Source organism: Mustela putorius, unplaced genomic scaffold, assembly GCF_011764305.1.
Source record: "Mustela putorius furo isolate JIRA1106 unplaced genomic scaffold, ASM1176430v1.1 tig00003834_pilon_pilon_pilon, whole genome shotgun sequence".
Taxonomy (NCBI): Eukaryota; Metazoa; Chordata; class Mammalia; order Carnivora; family Mustelidae; genus Mustela; species Mustela putorius.
This window is the reverse complement of record NW_025421987.1, coordinates 81,974,421-81,987,012: the sequence shown is the minus strand read 5'-3', so window position 1 is coordinate 81,987,012 and position 12,592 is coordinate 81,974,421. Positions and strand designations below refer to the sequence as shown.

Sequence of the window (12,592 nt, the reverse complement as noted above, 5' to 3'; positions counted from 1 at the left end):
GAGAAGCTCCGCCTCGGTCTCGCGAAATGGAGCGAGACTACGGAAGCCGGAAGCACTGGGCTAAGCATTTCCTGAGTTAAGGGCTGCGTACCGCTTCGAGGTAGTGATGTGAAGTTTGTTTTTTAAAATTTCTGTGGTGTTATTATTTTTACGTTGAGACGGCCTGGGCTTTAATCTAGGCTAAGTAATAATTCATCCACCTGTTTACTGGGGCGCTTTTAAGTTCCAGTGCCAGGGTGAGAACCCCAAACGAGTTTCAAAGTTTCTTCCTTCAGAGTACTCGCTGGTTAAGTCACTGTCCGCATCTCAGACATAACCACGTAAAAATGACTGCTGTGGGAGAGTTTTTGGTAATCTAAGCCCAGAAGAAAGGAAGGACACTAACATTTATTAAGCACCGGAATTGTGTTCTCTATCCATACTCCATTCATTGTAGTCATTTTTAAAGTTAGCTTAAAATCAGAATGGCTTTAATGTCTAGACATATGCATATATGCATTCTTTTTTATTTTAGTTTGTGGCTTCTAAAAACGTAGTGCCCATAAGATATACAGTGTAGTGTTGTATACATTAAAGTCAATAAACTATAGATAATTAAAGTGATTTACAAAGGTAATTGTGATTTAGGCTTCCCCTCCTCCCCCTCTCTCCTCCCCTTCTTCCCATCCCCCGTTATTGACTTGAGAACCTAATTACCTTAATTCATTTTACTCCCCCTTTAGAGGTTAAGGAAACAGGCCTGAGAGTCTCAATAAATTGCTCATTGTCACTCACTTGGTAAACGTTATAGTTAGGGTTCCAACCTCGGTCTTTAAAGATTTATTTATTTATTTGACGGACAGATCACAAGTAGGCAGAGAGTGAGGAGGAAGCAGGCTCCCCGCTGAGCAGAGAGCCTGATGCGGGGCTTGATCATGACCTGAGACAAGGCAGAGGCTTTAACCCACTGAGCCACCCAGGCGCCCCTCCAACCTTGGTCTTAATAGATCTTCACAAACGCCGTTGCTGGAAAGAGTAAGAGGATATTTATCATATACAAGGCCTAACTTTCTCTGATTTTGAGATAATATGACTTTGTTTTATTTCACTATATTAAAATCTGTGCCACTTAAATATGGATTGTTTAGTACAGTCCTCTTGAACAAAAGTAAACAGTAGCAGTTACTCTGCCTCATCTCCAGCTATGTGTTTTCACTGTCTCATCACCTGCATAGAAGACCCAGTCCAGAATACAGTGTATTCTTTCACACTATTTTGTGAAAAATCCAGACAAATCATTTACGGAGACTTGAGAAGATGCAACGAAGAAAGATGCAAGTTTAAAAAACAATACATTTTAAGCCACTATGAGGAAAGTTTACTTAATGGTACAGACTGATTGGTGTTAAGCTACAGTTCTAGAGAATGGCTGATATTAGGAAAGATGGTACTGTCACTGAAAGCCAACCACAAAAATGAACTATGTAGATATTCCGGTAAGTTACATTATTTTCATTAGAGTTGATCTGTTATTAAGGATCTAATTATCTCTGGAGGGACTGAGAAGCCCAGCATCTGAGAATCAGATGCGAAGACAGTGGCCCTTATCCTGAGAGAGCCAACTTGTGAAGCCATTCTTGAGTAGAACATTCCTTCATCACTATAGGATTTGTCTATTGTTTTTCCTAATTTTAACAGCCTAGTAAACAATGACTCCATGTCTTGAATATCTAAAATTGCTGAGGTATGGGCATGGAAACAGGAGAAAGTAACTGCTTTTAGAGGGTAAGCAGTGTTCCTCAAGAGTGAAATTTATCAAATGCTTGCTGTGTACATAGCAGTGATAATCAAGACTCAAGCTGGGTCCTATCTTTGGCTGGTGTTGGCCTTGAATGGGCCAGCAGTAGTTAAGTGCCAGAGACAACCTTAGTCTTCACATTCCAAATACTACTCCCACAGCATGGGGTTAGGCCTTTTTCAGTTATGGATGGACTTGAGCTAATTTTCTGCTGGGATAGATATACTTTGACTTTGGAGGGGACTGAGCACTATGTGGTTGACATAGGACTGGAGGGAGTGAGGAGAGGATGTGAGGGGAAAGAGAGGATATTTATCATATACAAGGCCTAACTTTCTCTGATTTTGAGATAATATGACTTTGTTTTATTTCACTATATTAAAAATCTGTGCCACTTAAATATGGATAGTTTAGTACAGTCCTCTTGAACAAAAGTAAACAGTAGCATTTTGGAGAAATTCATTTTGGAGAAACTTGTCCCATGTGCAGGATTTCTCAAGGCAGACATAGACAGAAAACACTTTTCTTTCACTTCTTTCTTTAATTTTTTGTTTACTGACCTTTAAAAGATTCTTTTAAAAATATTTTTTGATTAGTTTTCCAGATTAAGGGTATGAATAATCAAATGACTATATGGGACGGAAGTGAGGTAAGGCATTCAAGACAGTCAGATCTTTGGTGTCTGATCCTGGGCCCATTTTAATGTGGTATCAAATTGAATTTTTAAATAAACATATATGTATGTCTTTTAACATACTCTCTAGGCCTTGGAGATAGAAAAATGAAAACAACTCCTGATTTTTAAGTGGTGCACAGTCCAATAAAGGATTAGACATAAGAAGAAGTGGGTCATGTGGTAAGTACTATTGTTGTGGACACCTACTAGTTGTCTGCTTAGATCCCTTATTTTTCTGGGAGATGAAGTACTGGGAGTTGATGGGGGTAAGAGAGGAGAGAGGGAGGCAAGTATGTGCTTTGCAGGAGTTGGGAGCAATATAATTAGAGAGGTAGAGATGTGAGAAAGAAAGATGTGTTCTGGAAACAGCGAGTGTGAAATTCGGGTAGGTAGAGATATTTTAGTTACAGGCATTTTAATTATGTGTATCATTTCAGGTAGACTGTATATTGGTGGGAAGAGACCCTGTTTCTTCTGTGTGAGAATACACACACACAGACTAAATGCCTGTGCTAAAAACTTAGCTAGAGCAAGGTAGTCACAAAAAGTAAAGGCAAAAGCAGCATATCTTAAAGTAGCTTTTCTTGGCTCCCCCAAGTTTCCCAAAATAACATGCAGAGCTTCTAGTGAGACAATATGTAAAAGATGAGGTGTATCTGGATCTCAGAAACTTGTTTATTGCCACATAGGAAGGACTTACACAAATAACCTATGACTTCATACAAAATCTGTAGACTGGTTTTTTTCTAGTTCTTAATTCTGATGTAAACAATATCAAAAAGCCTCATCCTCCCCTGGAGTTAAGGATGAGGTGTTTGTATCAGGGAAGTGTGGGTGGACCCAGATAAGACCATAAAGGTATGTTAATAATCCTCCCTTTAACTTTTCAGCAATTTTCCCCCCAATTTATTTCTTTAAAAAATCCCTTTTTTAATTGTTTCTTAAGCCAAATTGAGTAAATTTATGGTTTGGAATGAAAGGAATCTTGAGTATACTAGGAAGCCACCAACTAGTAGCTTCTGCTATTTCTACTGCCATTTAAAAAATTAAAAAACAGATATGGAAGGGTTAAGAATAGTTCAAAAACTAACTTTAGAATCCACAGTGTCTTACTGGATATCTAGTACTCTTTCTACCATGCCATACCATCTAGAGGGTCAGCTGAAACCATGCTCTCTAAGAATGTAGTTTGTAAATATACATGTATAGAGCATATTTTATTTTAAAAATACCTATTATGTTAACTTCTAAAGATAGCCTTGAACCTTTTTTCCCCCCTATTATGGGGCCACTTGGTTTCATTCATAGGCACACAGTGCAAAAGGCATCTTTGCTTCCATAGAAGATAGAGCTTTGTTCTACTCAGAGTTATATTTAGAGTCACCCTGGGTTAATTCAGGGAAGAAGGAGGAATACTAAATGGAAAATATGGCTAAATCAGCCAAAAATTCATCCTCATTATTAGAGAAATAATTCAGACTTGTTCTGATAAAGGTTCATTCATGCAGAAGTCTTTGAAAGGATTATACCACCTTTTCTTCTTATTTTTCATATCACAGATTAACACATCCCTTTAAGAAAAACATTGTCAAATATTTATCCACATGAGGGTGCTGTAAGATCGTTGTGGGTATCAAGTTTTCTATCCTTTACCAGAAAACCTACTGCCAATTAAACAAAGATTCAGGAGTAAGTTATTGGGACCTACTGTGTAGAGTCATTTTAAGATAGTTATATCTCTAACACCTTCTCCATATTTTAGTTGCTGGTAAATGTTTTGGTGAGGTTATTATTTTAATATAAGTTAGCTCAGATTTCATGGTCTAGGATTGATTAGCTCAGTAATTTTGAATTTTTTTAAGAGGAAAGATAATCACTAATTTTATTTAGGCCAGTTAGCTCTGAACAGACCCAGGGGTGAATATTGCACAACCCCCCGCATGGGATGAGGGTGTTGGGGTTGTTGTGTTTACATCATAATCCATGTATGACATATGTGGCACTCCCAGAGATGTGCAATACTAGACCATACACAGTGGCCATCTGCAGTGCTGTTCTCAGCCAGCCATTTTTTTCCCCATGTTTGCCTATGTTTACAAAAAAGACAGAATAGGATGAGGATATTTCAGAACAAATCCATCTTGATTGTTGGGGAGGAAAAACAGTTAAAAAGACGTGTATGATACATGGAGTAGGTCAGTGTGCTTATCTCCAGGTATTTTGTCCAGAAAGCTTAAAAGATACAAACACACACATTTCTTAGATTCTTTTTGTGGCAGTTTCTCAGAATACTACACCAGCAGGGTACATGTCACGATTATAATCAAGAAAAATTGGCAATTTGATGCTAAATAAATATATTTTTTGTCAATACATTTTGGGTTGACTTGATACTCATTTTTAATGCAATTTGGACATTTCTCTGAAAAAGAGTAATTGATTGCCTTTTAACTTTTAATTAGTAACTGCTTTTTAATTTTGTTGATGGCAGCACCAAAGGAGAATTTTAAGACTAGAAATCTATTACTGTTTTAGTATATTGCCCTATCCTTAATGGAATCCATTGGAAGACTGAGCATGTCTGGGTAAAGATTAAACTATGATCCTATGCACCTTGTTTATTTACTTATTTATTTATTTAATTATAATATAATATAATATAATATATTTATTAAATATTTAATTATCTATTTATTTTTATTAACATAATTTTATTTTTATTAACGTATTTTGTTTCAGGGGTGCCAGGGTGATTCATCAGTCTTATGCAATTCATAGTGCTTACCATAGCGCATACCTTCCCCAAACTCCATCACGCAGCCACCCCATCCCTCCCACCACCCTCCACTCAAGCAACCCTCAGTTTGTTTCCTGAGATTAAGAGTCTCTTATACTTTGTCTCCCTCTCTGGTTTTGTCTTGTTTCATTTTTTCTTCTCTTTATTTATGATCCTCTGCCTTGTTTCTCAAATTCCACATTATCAGCGAGATCATATGATATTGTCTTTCTTATATCAGCTTATTTTGCTTAACATAATACCCTCTAGTTCTATCCACGTTGTTGCAAATGGCAAGATTTCATTTTTGATGGCTACATAATATTCCATTGTATATATTTACCACATCTTCTTTATCCATTTATCTGTTGATAGATATCTAGGTTCTTTCCAAAGTTTGGCTATTGTGGTCATTGCTGCTATAAACATCAGAGTGCACATGCCCCTTCAGATCATTACCTTTGTATATTTGGGGTAAATACCCAGTAGTGCAATTGCTGGGTCCTGGGATACCTCTATTTTCAACTTTTTGAGGAACCTCCATACTGTTTACCAGAGTAGCTGCACCAGCTTGCATTCTCACCAGCAGTGTAGGAGGATTCCCCTATCTCTGCATCCTCACTAGCATCTGTCCTTTCCTGACTTATTAATTTTAGGCATTCTGACTGGTGGAAAGCAGTATCTCATTGAGGTTTCAATTTGTATTTCCCTGATGCCAAGTGATGTTGAGCATTTTTTCATGTGTTGGCCATTTGGATGTTTTCTTTGCAGAAATGTCTGTTCATGTCTTCTCCCTATATCTTGATTGGATTATGTTCTTTGGGTGTTGAGTTTGATAATTTCTTTATAGATTTTGGATACTAGCCTTTATCTGATATGTCATTTGCAAATATCTTCTCCCATTCTGTCAGTTGTCTTTTGGTTTTGTTGACTGTTTCTTTTGGTGCAAAAACTTTTAATCTTGATGAAGTCCTAATAGTTCATTTTTGCCTTTGCTTCCATTGTCTTTGGCAATGTGTCTAGGAAGAAGTTGCTGTGGCTGAGGTCAAAGAGGTTGCTGCCTGTGTTCCCCTCAAGGATTTTGATGAATTTCTGTCTCACACTGAGGTCTTTTATCCATTTCAAGTCTATTTTTATGTGTAGTGTAAGGAAATGGTCCATTTTCATTCTTCTGCATATGGCTGTTCAATTTTCCCAACACTATTTGTCGAAGAGACTGTCTTTTTTCCATTCACATTCTTTCCTGCCTTATTGAAGATTAGTTGACCATAGAGTTGAGGGTCCATTTCAGGGCTCTCTCTATTGTTCCATTGATCTATGTGTCTGTTTTTGTGCCAGTACCATAGTGTCTTGATGATTAGAGCTTTGTAATCGAGCTTGAAGTCTGGAATTATGATGCCACCAACTTTGGCTTTCTTTTTCAACATTCCTCTGGCTATTCAGGGTGTTTTCTGGTTCCATATAAATTTTAGGATTGGTTATATCCCATTTCTTTGAAAAAAGTTCATGGTATTTTGATAGGGATTGCAATCAATGTGTAGATAACTCTAGCTAGCATAGACATTTTCACAATATTTGTTCTTCCAATTCATGAGCATGGAATGTGTTTCCATTTCTTTGTGTCTTCCTCCATTTCTTTCACAAGTATTTTATCATTTTCTGAGTACAGATTCCTTGCCTTTTTGGTTAGGTTTATTCCTATGTATCTTGTGGTTTTGGGTGCAATTGTAAATGGGATCGACTCCTTAATTTCTCTTTCTTCTGCCAATTCAGATGTTGTATAGAAATGCCACTGATTTCTGTGCAATGATTTTATATCCTGACACTTTACTGAATTTCTATATGAGTTCTAGCAGTTTTGGAGTGGAGTCTTTTGGGTTTTCCACATAAAGTATCATATCATCTGCAAAGAGTGAGAATTTGACTTCTTTGCTGATTTGGATGCCTTTTATTTCTTTTTGTTGTTTGATTGCTGAGGCTAGGACTTCTAGTACTATGTTGAATAGCAGTGGTGACAGTGAACATCCCTGCCGTGTTCCTGACCTTAGGGGAAAGCTCTCAGTATTTCCCCATTGAGAATGATAATTGCTTTGGGTTTTTCAGAGATGGATTTGATGATATTGAGGTATGTACTTTCTATCCCTACACTTGGCAGAGTTTTGATCAAGAAAGGATGCTGTACTTTGTCAAATGCTTTTTCAGCATCTATTGAGAGTATCATATGGTTCTTGTTCTTTCTTTTATTAATGTGTTGTATCACATTGACTGATTTGCAGATGTTGAATCAACCTTGCAGCCTTGGAATAAATCCCACTTGGTCATGGTGAATAATCCTTTTAATGTACTGTTAGATCCTATTAGCTAGTATTTTGGTGAGAATTTTTGTTCATCATGGATATTGGTCTGTTATTCTGTTTGGTAGGGTCTTTATCCTGTTTTGGGATCAAGGAGGTGTTGTCCTCATAAAAAGAGTTTCAAAGTTTTCCTTCCATTTCTATTTTTTGGAACAGTTTCAGGAAAATAGGTATTAACTTTTCTCTAAATGTTTGGTAGAATTCCCCTGGGAGGCCGTCTGGCCCTGGGCTCTTGTTTATTGGGAGATTTTTGATGACTACTTCAATCTCCTTACTGGTTTTGCATCTGTTCAGTTTTTTTTTTTTTAAAGATTTTATTTATTTATTTGACAGGCAGAGATCACAAGTAGGCAGAGATACAGGCAGAGAGAGAGGAGGAAGCAGGTTCCCCGCTGAGCAGAGAGCCTGATGTGGGGCTTGATCCCAGGACCCTGAGATCATGACCTGAGCCGAAGGCAGAGGATTTAACCACTGAGCCACCCAGGCGCCCCAACATCTGTTCAGTTTTCTATTTCATACTGGTTCAATTTTGGTGGTTTATACTTCTCTAGGAATGCACCCATTTTTTCCAGATTATCTAATTTGCTGACATATAGCTTCTCATAATATGTTCTTATAATTGTATATTTCTTTAGCATTGCTTGTGATCTCTCCTCTTTTATTCATGATTTTATTTATTTGGGGATTTCTCTTTTCTTTTTGATAAGCCTGGCTAGGGATTTATCAATCTTATTAGTTCTAAGAACTAGCTCCTACTTTCTTTGATCTGTTCTAATGTTCTTTTGGTTTCTATTTCATTGATTTCTGCTTTGATCTTTATTATTTCTCTTCTCCTGCTGTATTTAAGCTTTATTTGCTATTCTTTCTCTAACTTCTTTGTATGTGTATGGTTAGGTTGTGATTTGAGACCTTTCCTGTTTCCTGAGAAAGTCTTGTATTGCTATATTATACTTCGCTCTTAGGACTGCCTTTGTTGTAGCTCAAAGATTTTGAACAGTTGTGTTTTCATTTTTGTTGTTTCCCTGAATTTTTAAAATTCTTTTTTAATTTCCTGGTTGACCCATTTATTCTTTAGAAGGATGCTCTTTAGCCTCCATGTATTTGAGTTCTTTTCTATTGTGACTGAGTTATAGTTTCAAAGAATTATGGTCTGAAAATATGCAGGAAATGATCCCAATTTTTGATACTGGTTGAGACCAGAACTGATCTATTCTGGAGAATGTTCCATGTGTATTAGAGAAGAATGTGTATTCTGTTGCTTTGGGCTTGAATGTTCTGAATATATCTGGAAGTCCAACTGGTCCAGTGTGTCATTTAAAGCCCTTATTTTCTTGTTGATCTTTTGCTTAGATGATCTGCCCATTTTGGTGGGGGGGTGTTAAAGTCCACTAGTATTATTGTATTATTGTCAATGTGTTTCTTTGATTTTGTTATAATAGGCTTATATATGGCTGTTCCCATGTTAAGGGCATAAATATTTACAATTGTTAGATGTTTTTGTTGGGATAGACTCTTTAAATATGTACAGTGCCTTTTCTCATCTCTTATTATAGTGTTTGGTTTAAAATCTAATTTGTCTCATCTAAGAATTGCCACCCCCACTTTCTTTTGGTGTCCATTAGCATGGAAAATGGTTTTCTACATCCTCACTTTAAATCTGGAGGTGTCTTTGGGTCTAAAATGAGTCTCTTGGAGACAATATATTGATGGGTCTTGCTTTTTTAATCCAATCTGATTCTCTATATCTTTGATTGGGGCATTTAGCCCATTTACACTCAGGCTAACTATAGAAAGTTATGAATTGAGTGCCAATGTATTTCCTATAAGGTGACTGTTACTGTATCTCTGTTCTTTTCTGGTTTATATTACTTTTAGGCTCTCTTTGCTTAGAGGACCCCTTTCAATATTTCTTGTAAGGCTGATTTGGTGATCACAAATTCTTTTAGTGTTTCTTTGTCCTATAAGCTTTTTATCTCTTCTATTTTCAATGACAGCCTAGCTGGATATAGTATTCTTGGCTGCGTATTTTTCTCATTTAGTGCCCTGAATATATCAAGCCAGTCTTTTCTGGATAGGTCTACTGAGAGTAATATTTCTACTGTTGTTGGTTACAGACCATTTGTCTCAAGCTGCTTTCAGGATTTTCTCTTTGTCTCTGAGATTTGAGAGTTTTACTGTTAGATGTTTGGGTGTTGACCCATTTTCACTGATTTTGAAGGGGGTTCTCTGTGCCTCCTGGATTTTGATGCTTATTCCCTTCACGAGATTAGGGAAATTCTCTGCTATAATTTGTGTCAATATGCCTTCTGTCCCCCTCTCTCTTTCTTTTTCTTCTGGGATCCCAATTATTCTAGTATTGTTTCACTTTATGATATCACTTATCTCTTCAAATCTCCCCTGGTGATCCTGTAGTTGTTTATCTCTCTTTTTCTCAGCTTCTTTATTTTCTGTCATTTTTTATTTTAACTGGTTAGATTTTATTTCTCCAGAAGGGGATCCTCTAGTATCTTCTATGCTTTTTTCAAGCCCAGCTAGTACCTTTATAATCATCATTCTAAATACTAGTTCTGACATCTTACTAATGTCCATATTGATTAGGTTCCATGTCAGTCCATGTTGCCTCATGTTTTTTTTTTTTTTGGAGGTGAGTTTTTCTGTTTTATCATTTTGTCCAGAGAAGAATAGATGAATGAGAGAACAAAATGCTAAAAGGGTAACAATGACCCCGGAAAAATATATGCTAACCAAATCAGAAGAGATCCGAAACCAGGGGGAAAAGAAAAAAAAAAAAAGGAAAAAAGAACATGATCAGGCTGGTGAATAGAACAGAGCCACACACTAGATTTTGGGTGTATTTTGTTCTGTTAAAGAAACTGCCTCCCAAAGTTTTAAAGAAGGTAAAACTTAAATATATACACAAAAATTAGGGTAAATACAATGAAGGTATGGAGTATGACTGTAAAAATGAAAATTAAAAAAGATTTAAAAAAGGGAATTGACAAGATAAGAAATTGGTTGAAAAAAGAAAAAAAATTAAAAAAAAAAAGGGAATGTGATCAGGTGGGAGTCTAAAACAAAGCCATACACTAGATTTAGGGTATACCTTGGTCTGTTAGAAAAAGCTGTATCCCAAAATTTTAAAGAAAGAAAAACTTACATATGTACAAAAAATAAGGTTAAATACAATGAAGGATAGAATATGACTGTAAAAGTGGAAATTAAAAAAGATTTTTAAAAAGGAATTGATAAGATGTTGGTTGAAAAAGGAAAGAGGGAAAAAAGAAATAGAAAAAGAAAAATAAAGAAAATTTAAGAAATTAACTTCGAAAGATGAAATAATCATGGGAAAAAAGCCATAAATTCTGTGTGCTATATTCCCTAAAGCTGGAGTTTTGCAGTTCACATTGATTAGTAAACTTAGCTGTGGCTGGATGTTCTTGCTAATATTCTGAGGGAGGGACATGTTGCACTGATTCTCAGATGTCTTTGCCCCAGGTGGAATTGCACCATCCTTGCTAGAAACAGGCTAAGTAACCTGCTTGGGTTTGCTCTTGATAGCTTTTATTCCCTGAAAGCTTTCTTTGCAGCTTTAGAGGAAGAGAATAAAAATGGTGGCCTCCTAATCTCTGGAGCTCTTGAAAGACCCGCGGATCCCCTTACCCAAGAATTCAACACTGCCACAGGATGCAAACAGCAAGAGGTTCTTTATTGTAGCGCGGGCGCCTGCGGGTGGTCAGCAGCTCCTGCTAGCTGAGCACACCAGGCTGGGGTGGTGCAGGATTTTTATAGACAGGTACAAACAAGTCCCGGATGGGACGGGGCCGATTGGCTGACAATTTGAACATTTGAAAAAAGGCATACTTGGTGTTAGCGGATTGGCTTTGGAAGACCCCCTCACGCGAAGAGAAAGGCGGGAAGGGGAAACAAAGAGGGGAAGTTTGACCTTATTACTCAGCAGAAAGACATCCTGTCTACGTGACTATGCAGCCCCCTGTCTACGTGACCTACGTGACCATGCAGCCCCCTTGCCTGCGTGACCATGCCTCGGCTATTAGGAGAAGGTATCTTGTTCAAACAGGAGACAAGTATCATGCCCTAAAAGCCAAGGGGTTACAGAAAGGCAAAAGAGCAGTTACATTGAATTCAACCCTGGGGGAAGGGTCTTTTCATTGCAAGGGGAGGAGGGGTACTCTTACACAACAAAAGAGCAGTTAATTAGTTAACGAGGGGGGGGAGGTCTTTCACTCTGGGCCCACTCCTCAGTGCGCCATCAGAGAAAAGCAGTCACTTGTGTCTCCCTAGTCTCTGGCTGTACTCTGTGCTCACCTGGCCTGTGACTGAACTTTTCTATCTCTGGCGCATAACTCCATTTGGAGTCTCCAAACCCAGCAGATTCCCATGGTGGGTTCCTATGCAGCTCCTCCTGGGAGAAGAAGGGGAGTTCCCCGGATCTGCCACTTATTGTGTCCCTACTTTGTCCCTACTTGAAGACTAATGGCCCTACTGTGCTGAGAGTCACAGTTTATGGCAACCCTGAGCTGAGAGCCCACTCTCTGGCTCTATTTTTGTAGCTGTCTTCCCTGCTCTGATTCCTGGGACATCTGCCACACTCAGGCACCCACAGTATTTCTCTGAGGATTCCCCCTGCCCCCATCTTAACCACTGGAGTGATGTCCCTTAACAGAGCAAACTTTTTTCTTTTTTTTAGTGTTCCAAGATTCATTGTTTATGCACCCAGTGCTCCATGTGCTCCATGCAATATGTTCCCTCCTTAATAGCCACAACCAGGCTCACCTATCCCCCCTCCCATTTCCCCTCCAAAATTCTCAGTTTGTTTCCCAGATTCCACAGCCTCTCATGCTTCGTCTCCTCCTCTGATTTTCCCCAGTTCATTCTCCTTTCCTTCTCCTAATGTCCTCCATGTTATTCCTTATGCCCCACAAGTAAGTGCAACCATATGAGAATTGACTCTGTCTGCTTGACTTATTTCACTCAGCATAATCTTCTCT

The 12,592-nt window shown here is 37.9% G+C and overlaps 1 long non-coding RNA gene across 1 annotated transcript in view; it reads left to right on the top strand.

Annotated features, from left to right (window-relative positions):
• The first annotated feature begins 6 nt into the window (after positions 1-6).
• Positions 7-12,592, top strand: part of LOC106005110 — a 70,883-nt gene continuing 58,297 nt past the window's right edge. The window contains exons 1-2 of the long non-coding RNA XR_001178270.2: positions 7-100; positions 2,542-2,633. This is a non-coding gene — a long non-coding RNA (uncharacterized LOC106005110). The remainder of the gene's footprint in view (positions 101-2,541; positions 2,634-12,592) is intronic.